This window comes from Cornus florida, unplaced genomic scaffold (assembly GCF_030987335.1).
Source record: "Cornus florida cultivar Cherokee Brave unplaced genomic scaffold, ASM3098733v1 CherokeeBrave_3.0.0_Hap2_Chr02, whole genome shotgun sequence".
Lineage (NCBI taxonomy): Eukaryota > Viridiplantae > Streptophyta > Magnoliopsida > Cornales > Cornaceae > Cornus > Cornus florida.
Genome location: NW_026775572.1, coordinates 56,486,381 through 56,493,559, shown reverse-complemented (window position 1 = coordinate 56,493,559; position 7,179 = coordinate 56,486,381).

Sequence of the window (7,179 nt, the reverse complement as noted above, 5' to 3'; positions counted from 1 at the left end):
ACACATTTGATGCCGGTCCACTCAAAAGGATTCTAGAATGGTTTTGATTTGCATGATCATTTTCTTGATGTGTGGAGGACCATACTTGCTTGCTTGATGTTAAAATTTTGGGAGATTGCTTGGAAATGTTTGAAACATTGCACACTTGAGGTAGTTGTCTCCCAATGCTTGTTTGCAATATTGGTGCCTCTTTTGAAAGAATGAGCTTAATGTTTGTAGGTACCATTTCTGGAAACCCTCACGAGACTTCACTCGTCCACTAGGGGTAACCTAGGGGTTTAAAAGGCTTGTTGTATATGCTAAATGCAATCGTGTTCCCTACGAAAGTGGCGTTATCCATTTATTGTTTTCTAGATTCATACTTGTATAGTTGTTTATTTCATTCCTTTTCTTTCTAGTTCATTGCTAGGGATTAGCAATATTTAAGTTTGGGGGTGTGATGAGTACTGAAAAGTGCATATTTAAACCCCTTAAGTTTAGGCATTCTAGTACCTTTATCTATCTTACTTTACCGTTTTAGATTGATTTCGTATTATTTCCTTTTTCAGGCACTTATCCTGAAAATAAGCTAACTCAGCTAAATAAGAGCTTAATTGAAGCAATTCTGGGATTAATCAAAGAAAGGAGCAAAGTGGAGAAAGAAGGAAGCAAATGAAGCCAAAGGTGGCAAGCAGCAAAGTTTGATCGATCCAAGTTCAAGGTTCGATCGATCGAACAATGATCAATCTCAGCACTACAAGATAGATCCAAGCCTTGACCCAAAAGCTTAAAGTTCCAAAAGTTCGATCGATCCAATACCATTCTTCGATCGATCGAACACTTTTGTCCTTATTAAAATGATTGATCATATCCCCAGTTGTACCACCCACTAACCACTTTTGTCCTTTTCCCATAAATATCTCCCATAAATATCTCGGATTTGTCTTTTTCCAAAAAGCTCAGCTTGGATCGATCCAGCCTAAGTTTGATCGATCTCACTTACTTTCGATCGATCCAAGTTCAAGGTTCGATCGATCGAACTTCCTCCGGTATGAAAAAGTTAAAATTCCATCTCATTGAAAGTTGTCCTTTATCCAATCATTAGGGTATATTATGTACACGACCCCAGCTCATTTTAGGTGTCATTTTGACCTACCAATATGAGGATAAGGATTTTTTTTACAAAAGAGGAGGCAATATTATTTTCATATCATCTCTTGGAGAGGAAGTTTAGAGGAGGAAGAGGCTAGAGACACCATTGGAGACTCTTTATCAACAAGGAGCAATTTCAACCATGGAATTAGCCCTTGAGGGTTGGAGCATCATCACCATGAGTGGCTAGACATCCTCTTGGGGCTAGAGTTAGCCCCAAGCATGCTTTCTATATCTTAATCTTGTGTATTATTGAGGGATTAGTGTTGTAATTAATGTTTTGACACTTTTATACATATAGATCTTGTTTATTCAATGATTTATGTGGTTTAATACTTCCAATCAATCATTTCATTCTATCCATATGTCTATGTATGCTAGAATAGATGTTCATGTGTTTACCTCTATTTCTTGTGTAATTGATGCATGTCTATGTGTATTAATGCTATGGATTTAGGGATTGTCAAAACATTGTGCTTAAAAGAATGCTCTTGTGATTTTCTAGATGGCCCATGCTCACTTCTTGATGGATTATGCCTCTCCCTTAGCCTAGTTAGTTTAATTTCATGCTATTAGTTTAATTGTAATGTAGTAATAGCATAATTGTTAGATGAGAGGACAATCCATGCTAGTTGTTTAATGTTCCATACTTTTGAATGCAAGTAGCATATGTTGTGGTGTGTTTGGCTTGTGAGCTTAATGAAAGGATTAATGACTTGCTAGATATGTTGTGCTTCTCACATGTTATTTAGACAATATATACTTAATTGCTAGATATATTGTGCTTTTCACATGTTGATTAGACAATATATACTTAAATTGGTCACCCTTGCTAATTGAATCAACCAAGTACACACACACAAATATTGTAACACACTTTACCCTCATTAGTCACTAGTTGGAAGTGTAGAAAAGCATTGTTTGGTGGTGACCTCTAAACCCCAAGATCTCTCTCTCTCTCTCTCTCTTGCTTACTCTTGTTACATTCAATCACTTAGCTTAATTTAGTTGCTCTCTAGTTTACTTAACCAACCAACCATTTGTTGATCACTCGACCTACTGACCCTAGTTGCATTTTCACATTCAAGTATGACTCCAATCCCTTGGGACGACCCCTTCTCACTCATACTACATAGTATAGGTGTTAAGCGGTTTATAAATTTAACTATGATGCCCACTTGACACTAATTTCCAAACTCAAAGTGTTGTGCATTATTTTGTGCACACCTAGGGTCGAGCCACCAGGGGCATCCAATGCAAAAGAGGAAGAAGAGGTAGCAGTGGAAGAGCAAGCCTCAGGAGACACCGGGAGGTTGGAAGATATAGAAGCGGAGATACAGATGGGCCCTCACGAGGTGGAAGTGCTGCAATCGCAATCTTCCCTGGAAGGCTCAAACAGTACCTTGAATAGGCGAGTGTCGGGTGAGGAAGCTGAAAGTGGCAAAAATAGTGGGATAGGTGGAGTGCCTCGCTCGCAAGCGTCAAGTCTCCTGTTCAGCCATTTTATTTCCACTCGATCCTTAAGAAACTCAATTAGCTCGCGGGCCTCCTGCACTACTTCGTTCGACCCCTCCCCTCATGCCACAGTTGCAAATATTTCAAGTACTCGCCCCAAGGCTTCGTACCCAAAGCGATGGAACATCAGATGCCTCCTTCCGATCGCCTCCACCGTCGTTGGTTGCGCTAGGTTTGCCGCCTCTAGCAAGGGGATGAAGTGTGCCCAAATCATCACTCCTTGCTAGGATATCTCCTCTGTCGCAGCCATGGCAAGATCCACCCCATTCTGTTGCCTCCCTTCATAAGCTCTCCTGGCAAAGGAGATGGCAGAGTTAGATGCCCGAATTGTGCGAGACAGGCGTATGATGGAGGAGATTCAGGCTCGCCTGTCGATGGCAGAACAACAGCGGGCTCTGGTAGAAGAGACATACAATGATCTTGGTGGCGATGTAACCATTCTGCTAAGTTATGAGTAGGCCAATGATTGTAGATTAATGACCAGCAGGTCCATTATATATTAGCTTTTATTATTGAATGAAAGTTGAGCAGTTATAAAAATGGTGTGATAACAAACTTGCATATATTATTTCTGATATAGGACTAACACAAAGTACAAAAGAACTAACTGTGGGAAAGCTTTAGCCAACTGGAATTTATGGGTTCAGCCTTGCGCCCATCACCCTGCAGTCTACAATAACCACTGGGTTGGACCTCAATGACAACATAGGGCCCTTCCCATTTGGGGGTGAACTTTGGGGCAGAGGTGTTATGCATAATGTGTTTAGTAGCTTTAAGAACAAGGTCACCGACCTGGAAGGTATGAGGTCGTACATGCTTGTTATAAGATTTTGCCAAGGTATGTTGGTAGGCCTTGAGATGTTGGCGTGCTAACTCCTGTCGTTCATCTAAGGCCTCAAGATGAGTGAAGTGGTCAACCTCACTTCGAGCGGCCAAAGTAGCAGTAGGAATAGCAATCTCGACTGGGAGAATAGCTTCTATGCCATATAGGAGGGAAAAAGGAGTTTGGCCTGTGGGTTGCTTTTTGGAGGTGCGATGGGCCCAAAGAGCTAAGGGCAGTTGATCGACCTAATTAGACTTGCGCTCGGCAACCGTGCGACTGATGATTTTAAGGAGAGATTTGTTGGTTGCTTCAGCCTGGCCGTTACCTTTGGGATAGTAAATAGAAGATCGGCGCTGTGTGATGTTATATTGCTGAAAAAGCTGAGCAAAACATTGGGCAAAACATTGAGATGATGGGAGACCAACGAAGGGTGAAGCCCTGGCATTTCGCTGTATGTCCATGCAAATACATCGCGAAATTCCTGCAAGAGAGACAAGGTGAGATCTATCTTGAGAGCTGAGTGTACCTGATAGGAACGTGATGCGAGACGGCTCATTGGGATGGGCAAGATTAACTTCAACAAGATCTGGCAGTGGTGCTTTCTCGAGAATTCGAGGCTGATACGCTGGGGAGTCAGTAGAGTGAACCTCTATGGACCCCGGGCACAGTCATAAACGGTAGATGACACGACTGTTGGGGAGGCGAACGCGTTTGCATTCACGTGGGGCATCGCCTGTCTGAAAGGAAGAGGGAGGGTGAAAAATGCCCTTTTGGGCATCAGCCCAAGTGGGTAGAGGAGTACTGATAATGGTTGTATCACAGTCTTGCCCGCAGTCATAAAGGTCATTGAAGAATAACGCATCCGTGTAATGAGCCTCAAAGGTGGCAAAAGGGTGATTTGAACAGGGGACGGTGACAACCTTGTTATTCCAGATACCTTTGAAACATTGATGGTAAGTGGAAAGGACAATGCCAAAGCGGTGCATCCATACACATCCTAGAAGGATGTGATAAGAAGTGTCACTGTCAATAACGTGGAACTTCGTGGAGGCTTGGAATTTGTTAACAGCTAGATCAACATTAACATAGCCCGTCGTGCAACGAAGATCATTGCCAAATCCTGCGACTTCGATTGGCTCTTTGATCAGACGATCCTCGGAGATGCCAGCTTTGCGAAAGGTGGAGAGGGGCATGACATTGATGGAAGAACCATTGTCAAGAAAAACACGCTTGAATTCTACTCCCTTGATAGAAGCCAACACATACAATGGTCGATTTTGGGCACCTGGGCTCTGTTTGTCAGCATCGGAAAAGGATAAAGTTTTCTTTAGTGCAAGAGAGTTGGGTTTAACAGAGGCGACCAAAGGACACATATCCGCTTCTGAAGAAGGCTCTGCCTCATGGCCTGAATTTGTTTCTGCAAGCTCATCATAGCAGGGGATAACAGCCACACGATGATCGGGGTACGGGAACCTACGAACATCCTTAGGAGGGGTGACTTCAAGATCACTAGTTGTCATTTGCCGTTGAAAGAGGCGGCGCAAGCCCCAGCAATTAATAATGGGATGAGTAACACTTTGATGGTAAACACAGAAATCGGCATTAGCTCAATCTGCCGAGGTAGGCTCGTGACGTGGGGTAGGTAGAATAACGTTGCCATCCTTGACCCATTGGGCGAGTGTATTCTTAACTTCCTCAATACGGATGGGGAAAGGTGGTGGTTCCTCGCCTTGTGGCTTGAATTGGGATTTGTCAAACCGCTTTCGGGGGCGTTCCTCCATGGTCGCTGCAGGTGCAGGCCTGCGATTGGAAGGTTTTGGAGCTTCAAACTTAGGGGCATTATATTTTGGAGGCTCATACTTAGCAGCAATGGGCTTGAGATCCTTGAGATTCCGAGCTGTAATCTTGAGCTCGCCAAAGCTAGCTATCCTTAGGTTGACAAGGTGGAGCTTATAAATCTGCAGCATGCCCTAGATGCAAATATCAACCAAGTCCATTTCATTACTACTTTTAAAGCATTCACCTGCACGATCTCTGAACCGATTGATAAAGGCGAGGATGTCCTCATTGTCCTCTTGAGCCTCCTTTGTAAGAGACAAGGTGGTGACATGTTCTTCAACCTGGAAAAACTTGGTGAAGAAGCGATCTTTCAGTTGCTCCCAGGTACTGATGGAGTCTGGTTCAAGATTGAAATACCAACGGTAAGCTTGATCAGTTAGAGATTTAGAGAACTCGCGTAAACGAACCACATGATTATCACCGAAATGACCCAAAGCCTCAACAAAGCGCATGACATGTTCCCTAGGATCACCGGTCTTGCCATTAAACTGGGGGAATTTGGGGACCAAGTATCCCTATGGATATGGAGTTTGTGCAATAGCAAGAGGGTAAGGAGGCTCACTGCCAAAGTCTAAGGCACGAGAAGTTAGGGTGCCTTTCTTGAAAGAACGTGCACTTCAGAACGTGTGAACACTTCTTTTAGAGCAGAGTAGGAATAGGAGGGGAGAAGACGGTGTGCCTTAGGGTTCGCCTGAGCATAAGTGGGTGGGGAACAAAACATGGGTTCTTTGCCTTGAGACAGGAATACTCGAGGAGCCATAGGGGTTACCTGTAATTCAGGGTTGTAAAGTTCTGGAATGGGCTGTGATAGATCTGCACTACGATCTTGACCTTTTGGGGACTTCGTGAGTTATTGCTCATGTAATGGAGGCAAATTCACACCAGTTGGGGAACTGGTACCGAACACCATCTGAGTAGCTAAAGGGAGCTCCGTTGGAACTATAGTCGGCATCGTCGAGACCCTCCTATCAAAAACACGGAGAGCTTCCTCAAATTTCTCCATTCGGGTCATCAGTTGGTGATTCATGTTCTGCATAGCCTCCAAAACAGCATCGGTGCTAGATCTATGTCTGGAGTTTAAAGAGTGAGACCTGGTGCTAGTAGCCCCAGTGCTAGTGTCTCTGGCGCTGGTGGCTCGGTGGCTAGCAGATTTGGTAGTGACAACCTTGACGCCAGTGGCTCCAACTGCGGACACCTCTGCCTGTGCCGGAGGAGAAACCTCATCTGGATTCATCGTTTTGCTAGGATAATTCCTAGTGAAGTCGCCAAATATAGATACCTAGTTCTTGTCGGTTGAATAGTCAAAGAATAGAGGTCTGGGAATATATCACTAAGCAATATGAGGAATGCAGAAAGGTGGAAGAAGGGAGAGAAAACCAGTCCACTCAGAGAATTGGAACAATGGTAGGGAAGAAGCTGCCGTCAGTTCCTACCTTCTTTTTTCGTCATTACCTTCTTTTTATAGCCTTAGGTCATCTAGGTGGTACATTGTTGGGCCTCCATACTGAGAATGGGTCAGGGTCATTCCCTTTTTAGGTCATGTTGCCCTAATCCCTACATTTTTGGATCCACTGCCAAGTGTACCTTTCCTGGTGAATAATCCAAAAATGGCAGGCTGTAAAGGCAATTGTACTATTCCAGCTGTCTTTTGCTCTTATCCTTAAACTGAGTTTTGCTTTAGTGGACAAGACATTACTAATTTTCCATCCTCCATTCCAAAATCCCTTCTGCGTCCCAATGTCGCTTGAAGAGCCCTATCATAACTCTTCGTTGCTTGGATCGAGGTTCGACGCCCACCGATCGACGGTTCATGGCAGTGTCAAATCGAGGTTCAAGGCCCGTCAATCGACAGATTGTGAAAGTTGGATTGA